The sequence below is a fragment of the Phyllobates terribilis genome, unplaced genomic scaffold (genome assembly GCF_046119375.1).
Source record: "Phyllobates terribilis strain yellow unplaced genomic scaffold, ASM4611937v1 Scaffold_2__4_contigs__length_985480577, whole genome shotgun sequence".
NCBI lineage: Eukaryota > Metazoa > Chordata > Amphibia > Anura > Dendrobatidae > Phyllobates > Phyllobates terribilis.
Genome location: NW_027362762.1, coordinates 661,020,865 through 661,047,158, shown reverse-complemented (window position 1 = coordinate 661,047,158; position 26,294 = coordinate 661,020,865).

Below are 26,294 nucleotides of genomic sequence, written 5' to 3'. Positions count from 1 at the left end.
ACACTCAAACTGCTTTTTTTTTAGATACCAAAGGCCCAAAACTGGATAGTACAGCGATTTTACCCGTGGAACTGCGAAACCACACTGGGATGTCGAGCCTACACAAGACTATTTTCAACAGATATATTTTTGTGTCACAACAGTCAGGAGACACTACTGTTTTTCTTTACGGAAAAAACTACCAAAAGCTGAATAATAGAGATTTTTTACCGTGGGATGGCAAAACCACAGTTATTGTTTACTGGGGTACACCACACTTTTTTAAATAGAGATATTTGCGGCTGAACAGTGAGCGACACATTCAAACTGCTTTTTTTTTAGATACCAAAGGCCCAAAACTGGATAGTACAGCGATTTGACCCGTGGAACTGCGAAACCACACTGGGATGTAGGGCCTACACAAGACTATTTTCAACAGATATATTTTTGTGTCACAACAGTCAGGAGACACTACTGTTTTTCTTTACGGAAAATATACCAAAACCTGAATAATAGAGATTTTTTACAGCGGGATGGCAAAACCACAGTTATTGTTTACTGGGGTATATCACACTTTTTTAAATAGAGATATTTGCAGCTGAACAGTGAGCGACACACTCAAACTGCTTTTTTTTTAGATACCAAAGGCCCAAAACTGGATAGTACAGCGATTTGACCTGTGGAACTGCGAAACCACACTGGGATGTCGGGCCTACACAAGACTATTTTCAACAGATATATTTTTGTGTCACAACAGTCAGGAGACACTACTGTTTTTCTTTACGGAAAAAACTACCAAAAGCTGAATAATAGAGATTTTTTACCGTGGGATGGCAAAACCACAGTTATTGTTTACTGGGGTATACCACACTTTTTTAAATAAAGATATTTGCGGCTGAACAGTGAGCGACACACTCAAACTGCTTTTTTTTTAGATACCAAAGACCCAAAACTGGATAGTACAGCGATTTGACCCGTGGAACTGCGAAACCACACTGGGATGTCGGGCCTACACAAGACTATTTTCAACAGATATATTTTTGTGTCACAACAGTCAGGAGATACTACTGTTTTTCATTACGGAAAATATACCAAAACCTGAATAATAGAGATTTTTTACAGTGGGATGGCAAAACCACAGTTATTGTTTACTGGGGTACACCACACTTTTTTAAATAAAGATATTTGCGGCTGAACAGTGAGTGACACACTCAAACTGCTTTTTTTTTAGATACCAAAGGCCCAAAACTGGATAGTACAGCGATTTTACCCGTAGAACTGCAAAACCACACTGGGATGTCGGGCCTACACAAGACTATTTTCAACAGATATATTTTTGTGTCACAACAGACAGGAGACACTACTGTTTTTCTTTACGGAAAAAACTACCAAAAGCTGAATAATAGAGATTTTTTACCGTGGGATGGCAAAACCACAGTTATTGTTTACTGGGGTATACCACACTTTTTTAAATAAAGATATTTGCGGCTGAACAGTGAGCGACACACTCAAACTGCGTTTTTTTTAGATACCAAAGGCCCAAAACTGGATAGTACAGCGATTTGACCCGTGGAACTGCGAAACCACACTGGGATGTCGAGCCTACCCAAGACTATTTTCAACAGATATATTTTTGTGTCACAACAGTAAGGAGACACAACTTATTTTCTTTACGGAAAAAACTACCAAAAGCTGAATAATAGAGATTTTATACCGTGGGATGGCAAAACCACAGTTATTGTTTACTGGGGTATACCACACTTTTTTAAATAAAGATATTTGCGGCTGAACAGTGAGCGACACACTCAAACTGCTTTTTTTTTAGATACCAAAGGCCCAAAACTGGATAGTACAGCGATTTGACCCGTGGAACTGCGAAACCACACTGGGATGTCGGGCCTACACAAGACTATTTTCAACAGATATATTTTTGTGTCACAACAGTCTGGAGATACTACTGTTTTTCTTTACGGAAAATATACCAAAACCTGAATAATAGAGATTTTTTACAGTGGGATGGCAAAACCACAGTTATTGTTTACTCGGGTATACCACACTTTTTTGAATAGAGATATTTGCAGCTGAACAGTGAGCGACACACTCAAACTGCTTTTTTTTTAGATACCAAAGGCCCAAAACTGGATAGTACAGCGATTTGACCCGTGGAACTGCGAAACCACACTGGGATGTCGGGCCTACACAAGACTATTTTCAACAGATATATTTTTGTGTCACAACAGTCAGGAGACACTACTGTTTTTCTTTACGGAAAAAACTACCAAAAGCTGAATAATAGAGATTTTTTACCGTGGGATGGCAAAACCACAGTTATTGTTTACTGGGGTATACCACACTTTTTTAAATAGAGATATTTGTGGCTGAACAGTGAGCGACACACTCAAATTGCTTTTTTTTTAGATACCAAAGGCCCAAAACTGGATAGTACAGCGATTTGACCCGTGGAACTGCGAAACCACACTGGGATGTCGGGCCTACACAAGACTATTTTCAACAGATATATTTTTGTGTCACAACAGTCAGGAGACACTACTGTTTTTCTTTACGGAAAAAACTACCAAAAGCTGAATAATAGAGATTTTTTACCGTGGGATGGCAAAACCACAGTTATTGTTTACTGGGGTATACCACACTTTTTTAAATAGAGATATTTGCGGCTGAACAGTGAGCGACACACTCAAACTGCTTTTTTTTAGATACCAAAGGCCCAAAACTGGATAGTACAGCGATTTTACCCGTAGAACTGCAAAACCACACTGGGATGTCGGGCCTACACAAGACTATATTCAACAGATATATTTTTGTGTCACAACAGTCAGGAGACACTACTGTTTTTCTTTACGGAAAAAACTACCAAAAGCTGAATAATAGAGATTTTTTACCGTGGGATGGCAAAACCACAGTTATTGTTTACTGGGGTATACCACACTTTTTTAAATAAAGATATTTGCGGCTGAACAGTGAGCGACACACTCAAACTGCTTTTTTTTTAGATACCAAAGGCCCAAAACTGGATAGTACAGCGATTTTACCCGTGGAACTGCGAAACCACACTGGGATGTCGAGCCTACACAAGACTATTTTCAACAGATATATTTTTGTGTCACAACAGTCAGGAGACACTACTGTTTTTCTTTACGGAAAAAACTACCAAAAGCTGAATAATAGAGATTTTTTACCGTGGGATGGCAAAACCACAGTTATTGTTTACTGGGGTACACCACACTTTTTTAAATAGAGATATTTGCGGCTGAACAGTGAGCGACACATTCAAACTGCTTTTTTTTAGATACCAAAGGCCCAAAACTGGATAGTACAGCGATTTGACCCGTGGAACTGCGAAACCACACTGGGATGTAGGGCCTACACAAGACTATTTTCAACAGATATATTTTTGTTTCACAACAGTCAGGAGACACTACTGTTTTTCTTTACGGAAAATATACCAAAACCTGAATAATAGAGATTTTTTACAGCGGGATGGCAAAACCACAGTTATTGTTTACTGGGGTATATCACACTTTTTTAAATAGAGATATTTGCAGCTGAACAGTGAGCGACACACTCAAACTGCTTTTTTTTTAGATACCAAAGGCCCAAAACTGGATAGTACAGCGATTTGACCTGTGGAACTGCGAAACCACACTGGGATGTCGGGCCTACACAAGACTATTTTCAACAGATATATTTTTGTGTCACAACAGTCAGGAGACACTACTGTTTTTCTTTACGGAAAAAACTACCAAAAGCTGAATAATAGAGATTTTTTACCGTGGGATGGCAAAACCACAGTTATTGTTTACTGGGGTATACCACACTTTTTTAAATAAAGATATTTGCGGCTGAACAGTGAGCGACACACTCAAACTGCTTTTTTTTTAGATACCAAAGGCCCAAAACTGGATAGTACAGCGATTTGACCCGTGGAACTGCGAAACCACACTGGGATGTCGGGCCTACACAAGACTATTTTCAACAGATATATTTTTGTGTCACAACAGTCAGGAGATACTACTGTTTTTCATTACGGAAAATATACCAAAACCTGAATAATAGAGATTTTTTACAGTGGGATGGCAAAACCACAGTTATTGTTTACTGGGGTACACCACACTTTTTTAAATAAAGATATTTGCGGCTGAACAGTGAGCGACACACTCAAACTGCTTTTTTTTTAGATACCAAAGGCCCAAAACTGGATAGTACAGCGATTTTACCCGTAGAACTGCAAAACCACACTGGGATGTCGGGCCTACACAAGACTATTTTCAACAGATATATTTTTGTGTCACAACAGACAGGAGACACTACTGTTTTTCTTTACGGAAAAAACTACCAAAAGCTGAATAATAGAGATTTTTTACCGTGGGATGGCAAAACCACAGTTATTGTTTACTGGGGTATACCACACTTTTTTAAATAAAGATATTTGCGGCTGAACAGTGAGCGACACACTCAAACTGCGTTTTTTTTAGATACCAAAGGCCCAAAACTGGATAGTACAGCGATTTGACCCGTGGAACTGCGAAACCACACTGGGATGTCGAGCCTACACAAGACTATTTTCAACAGATATATTTTTGTGTCACAACAGTAAGGAGACACAACTTATTTTCTTTACGGAAAAAACTACCAAAAGCTGAATAATAGAGATTTTTTACCGTGGGATGGCAAAACCACAGTTATTGTTTACTGGGGTATACCACACTTTTTTAAATAAAGATATTTGCGGCTGAACAGTGAGCGACACACTCAAACTGCTTTTTTTTTAGATACCAAAGGCCCAAAACTGGATAGTACAGCGATTTGACCCGTGGAACTGCGAAACCACACTGGGATGTCGGGCCTACACAAGACTATTTTCAACAGATATATTTTTGTGTCACAACAGTCTGGAGATACTACTGTTTTTCTTTACGGAAAATATACCAAAACCTGAATAATAGAGATTTTTTACAGTGGGATGGCAAAACCACAGTTATTGTTTACTCGGGTATACCACACTTTTTTGAATAGAGATATTTGCAGCTGAACAGTGAGCGACACACTCAAACTGCTTTTTTTTTAGATACCAAAGGCCCAAAACTGGATAGTACAGCGATTTGACCCGTGGAACTGCGAAACCACACTGGGATGTCGGGCCTACACAAGACTATTTTCAACAGATATATTTTTGTGTCACAACAGTCTGGAGATACTACTGTTTTTCTTTACGGAAAAAACTACCAAAAGCTGAATAATAGAGATTTTTTACCGTGGGATGGCAAAACCACAGTTATTGTTTACTGGGGTATACCACACTTTTTTAAATAGAGATATTTGCGGCTGAACAGTGAGCGACACACTCAAACTGCTTTTTTTTTAGATACCAAAGGCCCAAAACTGGATAGTACAGCGATTTTACCCGTGGAACTGCGAAACCACACTGGGATGTCGAGCCTACACAAGACTATTTTCAACAGATATATTTTTGTGTCACAACAGTCAGGAGACACTACTGTTTTTCTTTACGGAAAAAACTACCAAAAGCTGAATAATAGAGATTTTTTACCGTGGGATGGCAAAACCACAGTTATTGTTTACTGGGGTATACCACACTTTTTTAAATAAAGATATTTGCGGCTGAACAGTGAGCGACACACTCAAACTGCTTTTTTTTTAGATACCAAAGGCCCAAAACTGGATAGTACAGCGATTTGACCCGTGGAACTGCGAAACCACACTGGGATGTCGGGCCTACACAAGACTATTTTCAACAGATATATTTTTGTGTCACAACAGTCAGGAGATACTACTGTTTTTCATTACGTTAAATATACCAAAACCTGAATAATAGAGATTTTTTACAGTGGGATGGCAAAACCACAGTTATTGTTTACTGGGGTACACCACACTTTTTTAAATAAAGATATTTGCGGCTGAACAGTGAGCGACACACTCAAACTGCTTTTTTTTTAGATACCAAAGGCCCAAAACTGGATAGTACAGCGATTTTACCCGTAGAACTGCAAAACCACACTGGGATGTCGGGCCTACACAAGACTATTTTCAACAGATATATTTTTGTGTCACAACAGACAGGAGACACTACTGTTTTTCTTTACGGAAAAAACTACCAAAAGCTGAATAATAGAGATTTTTTACCGTGGGATGGCAAAACCACAGTTATTGTTTACTGGGGTATACCACACTTTTTTAAATAAAGATATTTGCGGCTGAACAGTGAGCGACACACTCAAACTGCGTTTTTTTTAGATACCAAAGGCCCAAAACTGGATAGTACAGCGATTTGACCCGTGGAACTGCGAAACCACACTGGGATGTCGAGCCTACCCAAGACTATTTTCAACAGATATATTTTTGTGTCACAACAGTAAGGAGACACAACTTATTTTCTTTACGGAAAAAACTACCAAAAGCTGAATAATAGAGATTTTTTACCGTGGGATGGCAAAACCACAGTTATTGTTTACTGGGGTATACCACACTTTTTTAAATAAAGATATTTGCGGCTGAACAGTGAGCGACACACTCAAACTGCTTTTTTTTTAGATACCAAAGGCCCAAAACTGGATAGTACAGCGATTTGACCCGTGGAACTGCGAAACCACACTGGGATGTCGGGCCTACACAAGACTATTTTCAACAGATATATTTTTGTGTCACAACAGTCTGGAGATACTACTGTTTTTCTTTACGGAAAATATACCAAAACCTGAATAATAGAGATTTTTTACAGTGGGATGGCAAAACCACAGTTATTGTTTACTCGGGTATACCACACTTTTTTGAATAGAGATATTTGCAGCTGAACAGTGAGCGACACACTCAAACTGCTTTTTTTTTAGATACCAAAGGCCCAAAACTGGATAGTACAGCGATTTGACCCGTGGAACTGCGAAACCACACTGGGATGTCGGGCCTACACAAGACTATTTTCAACAGATATATTTTTGTGTCACAACAGTCTGGAGATACTACTGTTTTTCTTTACGGAAAAAACTACCAAAAGCTGAATAATAGAGATTTTTTACCGTGGGATGGCAAAACCACAGTTATTGTTTACTGGGGTATACCACACTTTTTTAAATAGAGATATTTGCGGCTGAACAGTGAGCGACACACTCAAACTGCTTTTTTTTTAGATACCAAAGGCCCAAAACTGGATAGTACAGCGATTTTACCCGTGGAACTGCGAAACCACACTGGGATGTCGAGCCTACACAAGACTATTTTCAACAGATATATTTTTGTGTCACAACAGTCAGGAGACACTACTGTTTTTCTTTACGGAAAAAACTACCAAAAGCTGAATAATAGAGATTTTTTAACGTGGGATGGCAAAACCACAGTTATTGTTTACTGGGGTATACCACACTTTTTTAAATAGAGATATTTGTGGCTGAACAGTGAGCGACACACTCAAATTGCTTTTTTTTTAGATACCAAAGGCCCAAAACTGGATAGTACAGCGATTTGACCCGTGGAACTGCGAAACCACACTGGGATGTCGGGCCTACACAAGACTATTTTCAACAGATATATTTTTGTGTCACAACAGTCAGGAGACACTACTGTTTTTCTTTACGGAAAAAACTACCAAAAGCTGAATAATAGAGATTTTTTACCGTGGGATGGCAAAACCACAATTATTGTTTACTGGGGTATACCACACGTTTTTAAATAGAGATATTTGTGGCTGAACAGTGAGCGACACACTCAAACTGCTTTTTTTTTAGATACCAAAGGCCCAAAACTGGATAGTACAGCGATTTGACCCGTGGAACTGCGAAACCACACTGGGATGTAGGGCCTACACAAGACTATTTTCAACAGATATATTTTTGTGTCACAACAGTCAGGAGACACTACTGTTTTTCTTTACGGAAAATATACCAAAACCTGAATAATAGAGATTTTTTACAGTGGGATGGCAAAACCACAGTTATTGTTTACTGGGGTATACCACACTTTTTTAAATAGAGATATTTGCAGCTGAACAGTGAGCGACACACTCAAACTGCTTTTTTTTTAGATACCAAAGGCCCAAAACTGGATAGTACAGCGATTTGACCCGTGGAACTGCGAAACCACACTGGGATGTCGGGCCTACACAAGACTATTTTCAACAGATATATTTTTGTGTCACAACAGTCTGGAGATACTACTGTTTTTCTTTACGGAAAAAACTACCAAAAGCTGAATAATAGAGATTTTTTACCGTGGGATGGCAAAACCACAGTTATTGTTTACTGGGGTATACCACACTTTTTTAAATAGAGATATTTGCGGCTGAACAGTGAGCGACACACTCAAACTGCTTTTTTTTTAGATACCAAAGGCCCAAAACTGGATAGTACAGCGATTTTACCCGTGGAACTGCGAAACCACACTGGGATGTCGAGCCTACACAAGACTATTTTCAACAGATATATTTTTGTGTCACAACAGTCAGGAGACACTACTGTTTTTCTTTACGGAAAAAACTACCAAAAGCTGAATAATAGAGATTTTTTACCGTGGGATGGCAAAACCACAGTTATTGTTTACTGGGGTATACCACACTTTTTTAAATAAAGATATTTGCGGCTGAACAGTGAGCGACACACTCAAACTGCTTTTTTTTTAGATACCAAAGGCCCAAAACTGGATAGTACAGCGATTTGACCCGTGGAACTGCGAAACCACACTGGGATGTCGGGCCTACACAAGACTATTTTCAACAGATATATTTTTGTGTCACAACAGTCAGGAGATACTACTGTTTTTCATTACGTTAAATATACCAAAACCTGAATAATAGAGATTTTTTACAGTGGGATGGCAAAACCACAGTTATTGTTTACTGGGGTACACCACACTTTTTTAAATAAAGATATTTGCGGCTGAACAGTGAGCGACACACTCAAACTGCTTTTTTTTTAGATACCAAAGGCCCAAAACTGGATAGTACAGCGATTTTACCCGTAGAACTGCAAAACCACACTGGGATGTCGGGCCTACACAAGACTATTTTCAACAGATATATTTTTGTGTCACAACAGACAGGAGACACTACTGTTTTTCTTTACGGAAAAAACTACCAAAAGCTGAATAATAGAGATTTTTTACCGTGGGATGGCAAAACCACAGTTATTGTTTACTGGGGTATACCACACTTTTTTAAATAAAGATATTTGCGGCTGAACAGTGAGCGACACACTCAAACTGCGTTTTTTTTAGATACCAAAGGCCCAAAACTGGATAGTACAGCGATTTGACCCGTGGAACTGCGAAACCACACTGGGATGTCGGGCCTACACAAGACTATTTTCAACAGATATATTTTTGTGTCACAACAGTCTGGAGATACTACTGTTTTTCTTTACGGAAAATATACCAAAACCTGAATAATAGAGATTTTTTACAGTGGGATGGCAAAACCACAGTTATTGTTTACTCGGGTATACCACACTTTTTTGAATAGAGATATTTGCAGCTGAACAGTGAGCGACACACTCAAACTGCTTTTTTTTTAGATACCAAAGGCCCAAAACTGGATAGTACAGCGATTTGACCCGTGGAACTGCGAAACCACACTGGGATGTCGGGCCTACACAAGACTATTTTCAACAGATATATTTTTGTGTCACAACAGTCTGGAGATACTACTGTTTTTCTTTACGGAAAAAACTACCAAAAGCTGAATAATAGAGATTTTTTACCGTGGGATGGCAAAACCACAGTTATTGTTTACTGGGGTATACCACACTTTTTTAAATAGAGATATTTGCGGCTGAACAGTGAGCGACACACTCAAACTGCTTTTTTTTTAGATACCAAAGGCCCAAAACTGGATAGTACAGCGATTTTACCCGTGGAACTGCGAAACCACACTGGGATGTCGAGCCTACACAAGACTATTTTCAACAGATATATTTTTGTGTCACAACAGTCAGGAGACACTACTGTTTTTCTTTACGGAAAAAACTACCAAAAGCTGAATAATAGAGATTTTTTAACGTGGGATGGCAAAACCACAGTTATTGTTTACTGGGGTATACCACACTTTTTTAAATAGAGATATTTGTGGCTGAACAGTGAGCGACACACTCAAATTGCTTTTTTTTTAGATACCAAAGGCCCAAAACTGGATAGTACAGCGATTTGACCCGTGGAACTGCGAAACCACACTGGGATGTCGGGCCTACACAAGACTATTTTCAACAGATATATTTTTGTGTCACAACAGTCAGGAGACACTACTGTTTTTCTTTACGGAAAAAACTACCAAAAGCTGAATAATAGAGATTTTTTACCGTGGGATGGCAAAACCACAATTATTGTTTACTGGGGTATACCACACTTTTTTATATAGAGATATTTGTGGCTGAACAGTGAGCGACACACTCAAACTGCTTTTTTTTTAGATACCAAAGGCCCAAAACTGGATAGTACAGCGATTTGACCCGTGGAACTGCGAAACCACACTGGGATGTAGGGCCTACACAAGACTATTTTCAACAGATATATTTTTGTGTCACAACAGTCAGGAGACACTACTGTTTTTCTTTACGGAAAATATACCAAAACCTGAATAATAGAGATTTTTTACAGTGGGATGGCAAAACCACAGTTATTGTTTACTGGGGTATACCACACTTTTTTAAATAGAGATATTTGCAGCTGAACAGTGAGCGACACACTCAAACTGCTTTTTTTTTAGATACCAAAGGCCCAAAACTGGATAGTACAGCGATTTGACCCGTGGAACTGCGAAACCACACTGGGATGTCGGGCCTACACAAGACTATTTTCAACAGATATATTTTTGTGTCACAACAGTCAGGAGACACTACTGTTTTTCTTTACGGAAAAAACTACCAAAAGCTGAATAATAGAGATTTTTTACCGTGGGATGGCAAAACCACAGTTATTGTTTACTGGGGTATACCACACTTTTTTAAATAGAGATATTTGTGGTTGAACATTGAGCGACACACTCAAACTGCTTTTTTTTTAGATACCAAAGGCCCAAAACTGGATAGTACAGCGATTTTACCCGTAGAACTGCGAAACCACACTGGGATGTCGGGCCTACACAAGACTATTTTCAACAGATATATTTTTGTGTCACAACAGTCAGGAGACACTACTGTTTTTCTTTACGGAAAAAACTATCAAAAGCTGAATAATAGAGATTTTTTACCGTGGGATGGCAAAACCACAGTTATTGTTTACTGGGGTATACCACACTTTTTTAAATAGAGATATCTGCGGCTGAACAGTGAGCGACACACTTTTTTTTCAGATACCAAAGGCCCAAAACTGGATAGTACAGCGATTTGACCCGTGGAACTGCGAAACCACACTGGGATGTCGGGCCTACACAAGACTATTTTCAACAGATATATTTTTATGTCACAACAGTCAGGAGACACTACTGTTTGTCTTTACGGAAAAAACTACCAAAAGCTGAATAATAGAGATTTTTTACCGTGGAATGGCAAAACCACAGTCATTGTTTACTGGGGTATACCACACTTTTTTAAATAGAGATATTTGCGGCTGAACAGTGAGCGACACACTCAAACTGCTTTTTTTTTAGATACCAAAGACCCAAAACTGGATAGTACAGCGATTTGAGCCGTGGAACTGCGAAACCACACTGGGATGTCGGGCCTACACAAGATTATTTTCAACAGATATATTTTTGTGTCACAACAGTCAGGAAACACTACTGTTTGTCTTTACGGAAAAAACTACCAAAAGCTGAATAATAGAGATTTTTTACCGTGGGATGGCAAAACCACAGTTATTGTTTACTGAGGTATACCACACTTTTTTAAATAGAGATATTTGCGGCTGAACAGTGAGCGACACACTCAAACTGCTTTTTTTTTAGATACCAAAGACCCAAAACTGGATAGTACAGCGATTTTACCCGTAGAACTGCGAAACCACACTGGGATGTCGGGCCTACACAAGACTATTTTCAACAGATATATTTTTGTGTCACAACAGTCAGGAGACACTACTCTTTTTCTTTACGGAAAAAACTATCAAAAGCTGAATAATAGAGATTTTTTACCGTGGGATGGCAAAACCACAGTTATTGTTTACTGGGGTATACCACACTTTTTTAAATAGAGATATCTGCGGCTGAACAGTGAGCGACACACTTTTTTTTCAGATACCAAAGGCCCAAAACTGGATAGTACAGCGATTTGACCCGTGGAACTGCGAAACCACACTGGGATGTCGGGCCTACACAAGACTATTTTCAACAGATATATTTTTATGTCACAACAGTCAGGAGACACTACTGTTTGTCTTTACGGAAAAAACTACCAAAAGCTGAATAATAGAGATTTTTTACCGTGGAATGGCAAAACCACAGTCATTGTTTACTGGGGTATACCACACTTTTTTAAATAGAGATATTTGCGGCTGAACAGTGAGCGACACACTCAAACTGCTTTTTTTTTAGATACCAAAGACCCAAAACTGGATAGTACAGCGATTTGAGCCGTGGAACTGCGAAACCACACTGGGATGTCGGGCCTACACAAGATTATTTTCAACAGATATATTTTTGTGTCACAACAGTCAGGAAACACTACTGTTTGTCTTTACGGAAAAAACTACCAAAAGCTGAATAATAGAGATTTTTTACCGTGGGATGGCAAAACCACAGTTATTGTTTACTGAGGTATACCACACTTTTTTAAATAGAGATATTTGCGGCTGAACAGTGAGCGACACACTCAAACTGCTTTTTTTTTAAGATACCAAAGGCCCAAAACTGGATAGTTTAGGGATTTGACCCGTGGAACTGCGAAACCACACTGGGATGTCGGGCCTACACAAGACTATTTTCAACAGATATATTTTTGTGTCACAACAGTCAGGAGACACTACTGTTTTTCTTTACGGAAAAAACTACCAAAAGCTGAATAATAGAGATTTTTTACCGTGGGATGGCAAAACCACAGTTATTGTTTACTGGGGTATACCACACTTTTTTAAATAGAGATATTTGCAGCTGAACAGTGAGCGACACACTCAAACTGCTTTTTTTTTAGATACCAAAGGCCCAAAACTGGATAGTACAGCGATTTGACCCGTGGAACTGCGAAACCACACTGGGATGTCGGGCCTACACAAGACTATTTTCAATAGATATATTTTTGTGTCACAACAGTCAGGAGACACTACTGTTTTTCTTTACGGAAAAAACTACCAAAAGCTGAATAATAGAGATTTTTTACCGTGGGATGGCAAAACCACAGTTATTGTTTACTGGGGTATACCACACTTTTTTAAATAGAGATATTTGTGGCTGAACATTGAGCGACACACTCAAACTGCTTTTTTTTAAGATACCAAAGACCCAAAACTGGATAGTACAGCGATTTTACCCGTAGAACTGCGAAACCACACTGGGATGTCGGGCCTACACAAGACTATTTTCAACAGATATATTTTTGTGTCACAACAGTCAGGAGACACTACTGTTTTTCTTTACGGAAAAAACTACCAAAAGCTGAATAATAGAGATTTTTTACCGTGGGATGGCAAAACCACAGTTATTGTTTACTGGGGTATACCACACTTTTTTAAATAGAGATATCTGCGGCTGAACAGTGAGCGACACACTTTTTTTTCAGATACCAAAGGCCCAAAACTGAACAGTACAGCGATTTGACCCGTGGAACTGCGAAACCACGCTGGGATGTTGGGCCTACACAAGACTATTTTCAACAGATATATTTTTGTGTCACAACAGTCAGGAGACACTACTGTTTTCTTTACGGAAAAAACTACCAAAAGCTGAATAATAGAGATATTATACTGTGGGATGGCAAAACCACAGTTATTGTTTACTGGGGTATACCACACGTTTTTAAATAGAGATATTTGCGGCTAAACAGTGAGCGACACACTCAAACTGCTTTTTTTTTAGATACCAAAGGCCCCAAACTGGATAGTACAGCGATTTTACCCGTGGAACTGCGAAACCACACTGGGACGTCGGGCCTACACAAGACTACTTTCAACAGATATATTTTTGTGTCACAACAGTCAGGAGACACTACTGTTTTTCTTTACGGAAAAAACTACCAAAAGCTGAATAATAGAGATTTTTTACCGTGGGATGGCAAAACCACAGTTATTGTTTACTGGGGTATACCACACTTTTTTAAATAGAGATATTTGTGGCTGAACAGTGAGCGACACACTCAAATTGCTTTTTTTTTTAGATACCAAAGGCCCAAAACTGGATAGTACAGCGATTTGACCCGTGGAACTGCGAAACCACACTGGGATGTCGGGCCTACACAAGACTATTTTCAACAGATATATTTTTGTGTCACAACAGTCAGGAGACACTACTGTTTTTCTTTACGGAAAAAACTACCAAAAGCTGAATAATAGAGATTTTTGACCGTGGGATGGCAAAACCACAATTATTGTTTACTGGGGTATACCACACTTTTTTAAATAGAGATATTTGTGGCTGAACAGTGAGCGACACACTCAAACTGCTTTTTTTTTAGATACCAAAGGCCCAAAACTGGATAGTACAGCGATTTGACCCGTGGAACTGCGAAACCACACTGGGATGTAGGGCCTACACAAGACTATTTTCAACAGATATATTTTTGTGTCACAACAGTCAGGAGACACTACTGTTTTTCTTTACGGAAAATATACCAAAACCTGAATAATAGAGATTTTTTACAGTGGGATGGCAAAACCACAGTTATTGTTTACTGGGGTATACCACACTTTTTTAAATAGAGATATTTGCAGCTGAACAGTGAGCGACACACTCAAACTGCTTTTTTTTTAGATACCAAAGGCCCAAAACTGGATAGTACAGCGATTTGACCCGTGGAACTGTGAAACCACACTGGGATGTCGGGCCTACACAAGACTATTTTCAACAGATATATTTTTGTGTCACAACAGTCAGGAGACACTACTGTTTTTCTTTACGGAAAAAACTACCAAAAACTGAATAATAGAGATTTTTTACCGTGGGATGGCAAAACCACAGTTATTGTTTACTGGGGTATACCACACTTTTTTAAATAGAGATATTTGTGGCTGAACATTGAGCGACACACTCAAACTGCTTTTTTTTTAGATACCAAAGGCCCAAAACTGGATAGTACAGCGATTTTACCCGTAGAACTGCGAAACCACACTGGGATGTCGGGCCTACACAAGACTATTTTCAACAGATATATTTTTGTGTCACAACAGTCAGGAGACACTACTGTTTTTCTTTACGGAAAAAACTATCAAAAGCTGAATAATAGAGATTTTTTACCGTGGGATGGCAAAACCACAGTTATTGTTTACTGGGGTATACCACACTTTTTTAAATAGAGATATCTGCGGCTGAACAGTGAGCGACACACTTTTTTTTCAGATACCAAAGGCCCAAAACTGGATAGTACAGCGATTTGACCCGTGGAACTGCGAAACCACACTGGGATGTCGGGCCTACACAAGACTATTTTCAACAGATATATTTTTATGTCACAACAGTCAGGAGACACTACTGTTTGTCTTTACGGAAAAAACTACCAAAAGCTGAATAATAGAGATTTTTTACCGTGGAATGGCAAAACCACAGTCATTGTTTACTGGGGTATACCACACTTTTTTTAATAGAGATATTTGCGGCTGAACAGTGAGCGACACACTCAAACTGCTTTTTTTTTAGATACCAAAGACCCAAAACTGGATAGTACAGCGATTTGAGCCGTGGAACTGCGAAACCACACTGGGATGTCGGGCCTACACAAGATTATTTTCAACAGATATATTTTTGTGTCACAACAGTCAGGAAACACTGCTGTTTGTCTTTACGGAAAAAACTACCAAAAGCTGAATAATAGAGATTTTTTACCGTGGGATGGCAAAACCACAGTTATTGTTTACTGAGGTATACCACACTTTTTTAAATAGAGATATTTGCGGCTGAACAGTGATCGACACACTCAAACTGCTTTTTTTTTAAGATACCAAAGGCCCAAAACTGGATAGTTTAGGGATTTGACCCGTGGAACTGCGAAACCACACTGGGATGTCGGGCCTACACAAGAATATTTTCAACAGATATATTTTTGTGTCACAACAGTCAGGAGACACTACTGTTTTTCTTTACGGAAAAAACTACCAAAAGCTGAATAATAGAGATTTTTTACCGTGGGATGGCAAAACCACAGTTATTGTTTACTGGGGTATACCACACTTTTTTAAATAGAGATATTTGCAGCTGAACAGTGAGTGACACACTCAAACTGCTTTTTTTTCAGATACCAAAGGCCCAAAACTGAATAGTACAGCGATTTGACCCGTGGAACTGCGAAACCACGCTGGGATGTTGGGCCTACACAAGACTATTTTCAACAGATATATTTTTGTGTCACAACAGTCAGGAGACACTACTGTTTTCTTTACGGAAAAAACTACCAAAAGCTGAATAATAGAGATATTATACTGTGGGATGGCAAAACCACAGTTATTGTTTACTGGGGTATACCACACGTTTTTAAATAGAGATATTTGCGGCTAAACAGTGAGCGACACACTCAAACTGCTTTTTTTTTAGATACCAAAGGCCCCAAACTGGATAGTACAGCGATTTTACCCGTGGAACTGCGAAACCACACTGGGATGTCGGGCCTACACAAGACTACTTTCAACAGATATATTTTTGTGTCACAACAGTCAGGAGACACTACTGTTTTTCTTTACGGAAAAAACTACCAAAAGCTGAATAATAGAGATTTTTTACCGTGGGATGGCAAAACCACAGTTATTGTTTACTGGGGTATACCACACTTTTTTAAATAGAGATATTTGCGGCTGAACAGTGAGCGACACACTCAAACTGCTTTTTTTTTACATACCAAAGGCCCAAAACTGGATAGTACAGCGATTTTACCCGTAGAACTGCGAAACCACACTGGGATGTCGGGCCTAAACAAGACTATTTTCAACAGATATATTTTTGTGTCACAACAGTCAGGAGACACTACTGTTTTTCTTTACGGAAAAAACTACCAAAAGCTGAATAATAGAGATTTTTTTCCGTGGGATGGCAAAACCACAGTTATTGTTTACTGGGGTATACCACACTTTTTTAAATAAAGATATTTGCGGCTGAACAGTTAGCGACACACTCAAACTGCTTTTTTTTTTAGATACCAAAGGCCCAAAACTGGATAGTACAGCGATTTAACCCATGGAACTGTGAAACCACACTGGGATGTCGGGCCTACACAAGACTATTTTCAACAGATATATTTTTGTGTCACAACAGTCAGGAGACACTACTGTTTTTCTTTACGGAAAAAACTACCAAAAGCTGAATAATAGAGATTTTTTACCGTGGGATGGCAAAACCACAGTTATTGTTTACTGGGGTATACCACACTTTTTTAAATAGAGATATTTGCGGCTGAACAGTGAGCGACACACTCAAACTGCTTTTTTTTAAGATACCAAAGTCCCAAAACTGGATAGTACAGGGATTTGACCCGTGGAACTGCGAAACCACACTGGGATGTCAGGCCTACACAAGACTATTTTCAACAGATATATTTTTGTGTCACAACAGTCAGGAGACACTACTGTTTTTCTTTACGGAAAAAACTACCAAAAGCTGAATAATAGAGATTTTTTACCGTGGGATGGCAAAACCACAGTTATTGTTTACTGGGGTATACCACACTTTTTTAAATAGAGATATCTGCGGCTGAACAGTGAGCGACACACTCAAACTGCTTTTTTTTCAGATACCAAAGGCGCAAAACTGGATAGTACAGCGATTTGACACGTGGAACTGCGAAACCACACTGGGATGTCGGGCCTACACAAGACTATTTTCAACAGATATATTTTTATGTCACAACAGTCAGGAGACACTACTGTTTGTCTTTACGGAAAAAACTACCAAAAGCTGAATAATAGAGATTTTTTACCGTGGGATGGCAAAACCACAGTTATTGTTTACTGGGGTATACCACACTTTTTTAAATAGAGATATTTGCGGCTGAACAGTGAGCGACACACTCAAACTGCTTTTTTTTAAGATACCAAAGGCCCAAAACTGGATAGTTTAGGGATTTGACCCGTGGAACTGCGAAACCACACTGGGATGTCGGGCCTACACAAGACTATTTTCAACAGATATATTTTTGTGTCACAACAGTCAGGAGACACTACTGTTTTTCTTTACGGAAAAAGCTACCAAAAGCTGAATAATAGAGATTTTTTACCGTGGGATGGCAAAACCACAGTTATTGTTTACTGGGGTATACCACACTTTTTTAAATAGAGATCTCTGCGGCTGAACAGTGAGCTTCACACTCAAACTGCTTTTTTTTTAGATACCAAAGGCCCAAAACTAGATAGTACAGCGATTTTACCCTTAGAACTGCGAAACCACACTGGCATGTCGGGCCTACACAAGACTATTTTCAACAGATATATTTTTGTGTCACAACAGTCAGGAGACACTACTGATTTTCTTTACGGAAAAAACTACCAAAAGCTGAATAATAGAGATTTTTTACCGTGGGATGGCAAAACCACAGTTATTGTTTACTGGGGTATACCACACTTTTTTAAATAGAGATATTTGCGGCTGAACAGTGAGCGACACACTCAAACTGCTATTTTTTTAGATACCAAAGGCCCAAAACTGGATAATAAAACGATTTGACCCGTGGAACTGCGAAACCACACTGGGACGTCGGGCCTACACAAGACTATTTTCAACAGATATATTTTTGTGTCACAACAGTCAGGAGACACTACTGTTTTTCTTTACGGAAAAAACTACCAAAAGCTGAATAACAGAGATGTTTTACCGTGGGATGGCAAAACCACAGTTATTGTTTACTGGGGTATACCACACTTTTTTAAATAGAGATATTTGCGGCTGAACAGTGAGCGACACACTCAAACTGCTTTTTTTTTAGATACCAAAGGCCCAAAACTGAATAGTACAGCGATTTGACCCGTGGAACTGCGAAACCACGCTGGGATGTTGGGCCTACACAAGACTATTTTCAACAGATATATTTTTGTGTCACAACAGTCAGGAGACACTACTGTTTTCTTTACGGAAAAAACTACCAAAAGCTGAATAATAGAGATATTATACTGTGGGATGGCAAAACCACAGCCATTGTTTACTGGGGTATACCACACGTTTTTAAATAGAGATATTTGCGGCTAAACAGTGAGCGACACACTCAAACTGCTTTTTTTTTAGATACCAAAGGCCCAAAACTGGATAGTACAGCGATTTTACCCGTGGAACTGCGAAACCACACAGGGATGTCGGGCCTACACAAGACTATTTTCAACAGATATATTTTTGTGTCACAACAGTCAGGAGACACTACTGTTTTTCTTTACGGAAAAAACTACCAAAAGCTGAATAATAGAGATTTTTTACCGTGGGATGGCAAAACCACAGTTATTGTTTACTGGGGTATACCACACTTTTTTAAATAGAGATATTTGCGGCTGAACAGTGAGCGACACACTCAAACTGCTATTTTTTTAGATACCAAAGGCCCAAAACTGGATAGTACAGCGATTTGACCCGTGGAACTGCGAAACCACACTGGGACGTCGGGCCTACACAAGACTATTTTCAACAGATATATTTTTGTGTCACAACAGTCAGGAGACACTACTGTTTTTCTTTACGGAAAAAACTACCAAAAGCTGAATAATAGAGATTTTTTACCGTGGGATGGCAAAACCACAGTTATTGTTTACTGGGGTATACCACACTTTTTTAAATAGAGATATTTGCAGCTGAACAGTGAGCGACACACTCAAACTGCTTTTTTTTTAGATACCAAAGGCCCAAAACTGGATAGTACAGCGATTTGACCCGTGGAACTGCGAAACCACACTGGGATGTCGGGCCTACACAAGACTATTTTCAACAGATATATTTTTGTGTCACAACAGTCAGGAGACACTACTGTTTTTCTTTACGGAAAAAACTACCAAAAGCTGAATAATAGAGATTTTTTACCGTGAGATGGCCAAACCACAGTTATTGTTTACTGGGGTATACCACACTTTTTTAAATAGAGATATTTGTGGCTGAACATTGAGCGACACACTCAAACTGCTTTTTTTTAAGATACCAAAGACCCAAAACTGGAGAGTACAGCGATTTTACCCGTAGAACTGCGAAACCACACTGGGATGTCGGGCCTACACAAGACTATTTTCAACAGATATATTTTTGTGTCACAACAGTCAGGAGACACTACTGTTTTTCTTTACGGAAAAAACTACCAAAAGCTGAATAATAGAGATTTTTTACCGTGGGATGGCAAAACCACAGTTATTGTTTACTGGGGTATACCACACTTTTTTAAATAGAGATATCTGCGGCTGAACAGTGAGCGACACACTTTTTTTTCACATACCAAAGGCCCAAAACTGAATAGTACAGCGATTTGACCCGTGGAACTGCGAAACCACGCTGGGATGTTGGGCCTACACAAGACTATTTTCAACAGATATATTTTTGTGTCACAACAGTCAGGAGACACTACTGTTTTCTTTACGGAAAAAACTACCAAAAGCTGAATAATAGAGATTTTTTACCGTGGGATGGCAAAACCACAGTTATTGTTTACTGGGGTATACCACACTTTTTTAAATAGAGATATTTGCGGCTGAACAGTGAGCGACACACTCAAACTGCTTTTTTTTAAGATACCAAAGGCCCAAAACTGGATAGTTTAGGGATTTGACCCGTGGAACTGCGAAACCACACTGGGATGTCGGGCCTACACAAGACTATTTTCAACAGATATATTTTTGTGTCACAACAGTCAGGAGACACTACTGATTTTCTTTACGGAAAAAACTACCAAAAGCTGAATAATAGAGATTTTTTACCGTGGGATGGCAAAACCACAGTTATTGTTTACTGGGGTATACCACACTTTTTTAAATAGAGATATTTGCGGCTGAACAGTGAGCGACACACTCAAACTGCTTTTTTTTTAGATACCAAAGACCCAAAACTGGATAGTACAGCGATTTGAGCCGTGGAACTGCGAAACCACACTGGGATGTCGGGCCTACACAAGATTATTTTCAACAGATATATTTTTGTGTCACAACAGTCAGGAAACACTGCTGTTTGTCTTTACGGAAAAAACTACCAAAAGCTGAATAATAGAGATTTTTTACCGTGGGATGGCAAAACCACAGTTATTGTTTACTGAGGTATACCACACTTTTTTAAATAGAGATATTTGCGGCTGAACAGTGATCGACACACTCAAACTGCTTTTTTTTTAAGATACCAAAGGCCCAAAACTGGATAGTTTAGGGATTTGACCCGTGGAACTGCGAAACCACACTGGGATGTCGGGCCTACACAAGAATATTTTCAACAGATATATTTTTGTGTCACAACAGTCAGGAGACACTACTGTTTTTCTTTACGGAAAAAACTACCAAAAGCTGAATAATAGAGATTTTTTACCGTGGGATGGCAAAACCACAGTTATTGTTTACTGGGGTATACCACACTTTTTTAAATAGAGATATTTGCAGCTGAACAGTGAGTGACACACTCAAACTGCTTTTTTTTCAGATACCAAAGGCCCAAAACTGAATAGTACAGCGATTTGACCCGTGGAACTGCGAAACCACGCTGGGATGTTGGGCCTACACAAGACTATTTTCAACAGATATATTTTTGTGTCACAACAGTCAGGAGACACTACTGTTTTCTTTACGGAAAAAACTACCAAAAGCTGAATAATAGAGATATTATACTGTGGGATGGCAAAACCACAGTTATTGTTTACTGGGGTATACCACACGTTTTTAAATAGAGATATTTGCGGCTAAACAGTGAGCGACACACTCAAACTGCTTTTTTTTTAGATACCAAAGGCCCCAAACTGGATAGTACAGCGATTTTACCCGTGGAACTGCGAAACCACACTGGGATGTCGGGCCTACACAAGACTACTTTCAACAGATATATTTTTGTGTCACAACAGTCAGGAGACACTACTGTTTTTCTTTACGGAAAAAACTACCAAAAGCTGAATAATAGAGATTTTTTACCGTGGGATGGCAAAACCACAGTTATTGTTTACTGGGGTATACCACACTTTTTTAAATAGAGATATTTGCGGCTGAACAGTGAGCGACACACTCAAACTGCTTTTTTTTTACATACCAAAGGCCCAAAACTGGATAGTACAGCGATTTTACCCGTAGAACTGCGAAACCACACTGGGATGTCGGGCCTAAACAAGACTATTTTCAACAGATATATTTTTGTGTCACAACAGTCAGGAGACACTACTGTTTTTCTTTACGGAAAAAACTACCAAAAGCTGAATAATAGAGATTTTTTTCCGTGGGATGGCAAAACCACAGTTATTGTTTACTGGGGTATACCACACTTTTTTAAATAAAGATATTTGCGGCTGAACAGTTAGCGACACACTCAAACTGCTTTTTTTTTTAGATACCAAAGGCCCAAAACTGGATAGTACAGCGATTTAACCCATGGAACTGTGAAACCACACTGGGATGTCGGGCCTACACAAGACTATTTTCAACAGATATATTTTTGTGTCACAACAGTCAGGAGACACTACTGTTTTTCTTTACGGAAAAAACTACCAAAAGCTGAATAATAGAGATTTTTTACCGTGGGATGGCAAAACCACAGTTATTGTTTACTGGGGTATACCACACTTTTTTAAATAGAGATATTTGCGGCTGAACAGTGAGCGACACACTCAAACTGCTTTTTTTTAAGATACCAAAGTCCCAAAACTGGATAGTACAGGGATTTGACCCGTGGAACTGCGAAACCACACTGGGATGTCAGGCCTACACAAGACTATTTTCAACAGATATATTTTTGTGTCACAACAGTCAGGAGACACTACTGTTTTTCTTTACGGAAAAAACTACCAAAAGCTGAATAATAGAGATTTTTTACCGTGGGATGGCAAAACCACAGTTATTGTTTACTGGGGTATACCACACTTTTTTAAATAGAGATATCTGCGGCTGAACAGTGAGCGACACACTCAAACTGCTTTTTTTTCAGATACCAAAGGCGCAAAACTGGATAGTACAGCGATTTGACACGTGGAACTGCGAAACCACACTGGGATGTCGGGCCTACACAAGACTATTTTCAACAGATATATTTTTATGTCACAACAGTCAGGAGACACTACTGTTTGTCTTTACGGAAAAAACTACCAAAAGCTGAATAATAGAGATTTTTTACCGTGGGATGGCAAAACCACAGTTATTGTTTACTGGGGTATACCACACTTTTTTAAATAGAGATATTTGCGGCTGAACAGTGAGCGACACACTCAAACTGCTTTTTTTTAAGATACCAAAGGCCCAAAACTGGATAGTTTAGGGATTTGACCCGTGGAACTGCGAAACCACACTGGGATGTCGGGCCTACACAAGACTATTTTCAACAGATATATTTTTGTGTCACAACAGTCAGGAGACACTACTGTTTTTCTTTACGGAAAAAGCTACCAAAAGCTGAATAATAGAGATTTTTTACCGTGGGATGGCAAAACCACAGTTATTGTTTACTGGGGTATACCACACTTTTTTAAATAGAGATCTCTGCGGCTGAACAGTGAGCTTCACACTCAAACTGCTTTTTTTTTAGATACCAAAGGCCCAAAACTAGATAGTACAGCGATTTTACCCTTAGAACTGCGAAACCACACTGGCATGTCGGGCCTACACAAGACTATTTTCAACAGATATATTTTTGTGTCACAACAGTCAGGAGACACTACTGATTTTCTTTACGGAAAAAACTACCAAAAGCTGAATAATAGAGATTTTTTACCGTGGGATGGCAAAACCACAGTTATTGTTTACTGGGGTATACCACACTTTTTTAAATAGAGATATTTGCGGCTGAACAGTGAGCGACACACTCAAACTGCTATTTTTTTAGATACCAAAGGCCCAAAACTGGATAATAAAACGATTTGACCCGTGGAACTGCGAAACCACACTGGGACGTCGGGCCTACACAAGACTATTTTCAACAGATATATTTTTGTGTCACAACAGTCAGGAGACACTACTGTTTTTCTTTACGGAAAAAACTACCAAAAGCTGAATAACAGAGATGTTTTACCGTGGGATGGCAAAACCACAGTTATTGTTTACTGGGGTATACCACACTTTTTTAAATAGAGATATTTGCGGCTGAACAGTGAGCGACACACTCAAACTGCTTTTTTTTTAGATACCAAAGGCCCAAAACTGAATAGTACAGCGATTTGACCCGTGGAACTGCGAAACCACGCTGGGATGTTGGGCCTACACAAGACTATTTTCAACAGATATATTTTTGTGTCACAACAGTCAGGAGACACTACTGTTTTCTTTACGGAAAAAACTACCAAAAGCTGAATAATAGAGATATTATACTGTGGGATGGCAAAACCACAGCCATTGTTTACTGGGGTATACCACACGTTTTTAAATAGAGATATTTGCGGCTAAACAGTGAGCGACACACTCAAACTGCTTTTTTTTTAGATACCAAAGGCCCAAAACTGGATAGTACAGCGATTTTACCCGTGGAACTGCGAAACCACACAGGGATGTCGGGCCTACACAAGACTATTTTCAACAGATATATTTTTGTGTCACAACAGTCAGGAGACACTACTGTTTTTCTTTACGGAAAAAACTACCAAAAGCTGAATAATAGAGATTTTTTACCGTGGGATGGCAAAACCACAGTTATTGTTTACTGGGGTATACCACACTTTTTTAAATAGAGATATTTGCGGCTGAACAGTGAGCGACACACTCAAACTGCTATTTTTTTAGATACCAAAGGCCCAAAACTGGATAGTACAGCGATTTGACCCGTGGAACTGCGAAACCACACTGGGACGTCGGGCCTACACAAGACTATTTTCAACAGATATATTTTTGTGTCACAACAGTCAGGAGACACTACTGTTTTTCTTTACGGAAAAAACTACCAAAAGCTGAATAATAGAGATTTTTTACCGTGGGATGGCAAAACCACAGTTATTGTTTACTGGGGTATACCACACTTTTTTAAATAGAGATATTTGCAGCTGAACAGTGAGCGACACACTCAAACTGCTTTTTTTTTAGATACCAAAGGCCCAAAACTGGATAGTACAGCGATTTGACCCGTGGAACTGCGAAACCACACTGGGATGTCGGGCCTACACAAGACTATTTTCAACAGATATATTTTTGTGTCACAACAGTCAGGAGACACTACTGTTTTTCTTTACGGAAAAAACTACCAAAAGCTGAATAATAGAGATTTTTTACCGTGAGATGGCCAAACCACAGTTATTGTTTACTGGGGTATACCACACTTTTTTAAATAGAGATATTTGTGGCTGAACATTGAGCGACACACTCAAACTGCTTTTTTTTAAGATACCAAAGACCCAAAACTGGATAGTACAGCGATTTTACCCGTAGAACTGCGAAACCACACTGGGATGTCGGGCCTACACAAGACTATTTTCAACAGATATATTTTTGTGTCACAACAGTCAGGAGACACTACTGTTTTTCTTTACGGAAAAAACTACCAAAAGCTGAATAATAGAGATTTTTTACCGTGGGATGGCAAAACCACAGTTATTGTTTACTGGGGTATACCACACTTTTTTAAATAGAGATATCTGCGGCTGAACAGTGAGCGACACACTTTTTTTTCACATACCAAAGGCCCAAAACTGAATAGTACAGCGATTTGACCCGTGGAACTGCGAAACCACGCTGGGATGTTGGGCCTACACAAGACTATTTTCAACAGATATATTTTTGTGTCACAACAGTCAGGAGACACTACTGTTTTCTTTACGGAAAAAACTACCAAAAGCTGAATAATAGAGATTTTTTACCGTGGGATGGCAAAACCACAGTTATTGTTTACTGGGGTATACCACACTTTTTTAAATAGAGATATTTGCGGCTGAACAGTGAGCGACACACTCAAACTGCTTTTTTTTAAGATACCAAAGGCCCAAAACTGGATAGTTTAGGGATTTGACCCGTGGAACTGCGAAACCACACTGGGATGTCGGGCCTACACAAGACTATTTTCAACAGATATATTTTTGTGTCACAACAGTCAGGAGACACTACTGATTTTCTTTACGGAAAAAACTACCAAAAGCTGAATAATAGAGATTTTTTACCGTGGGATGGCAAAACCA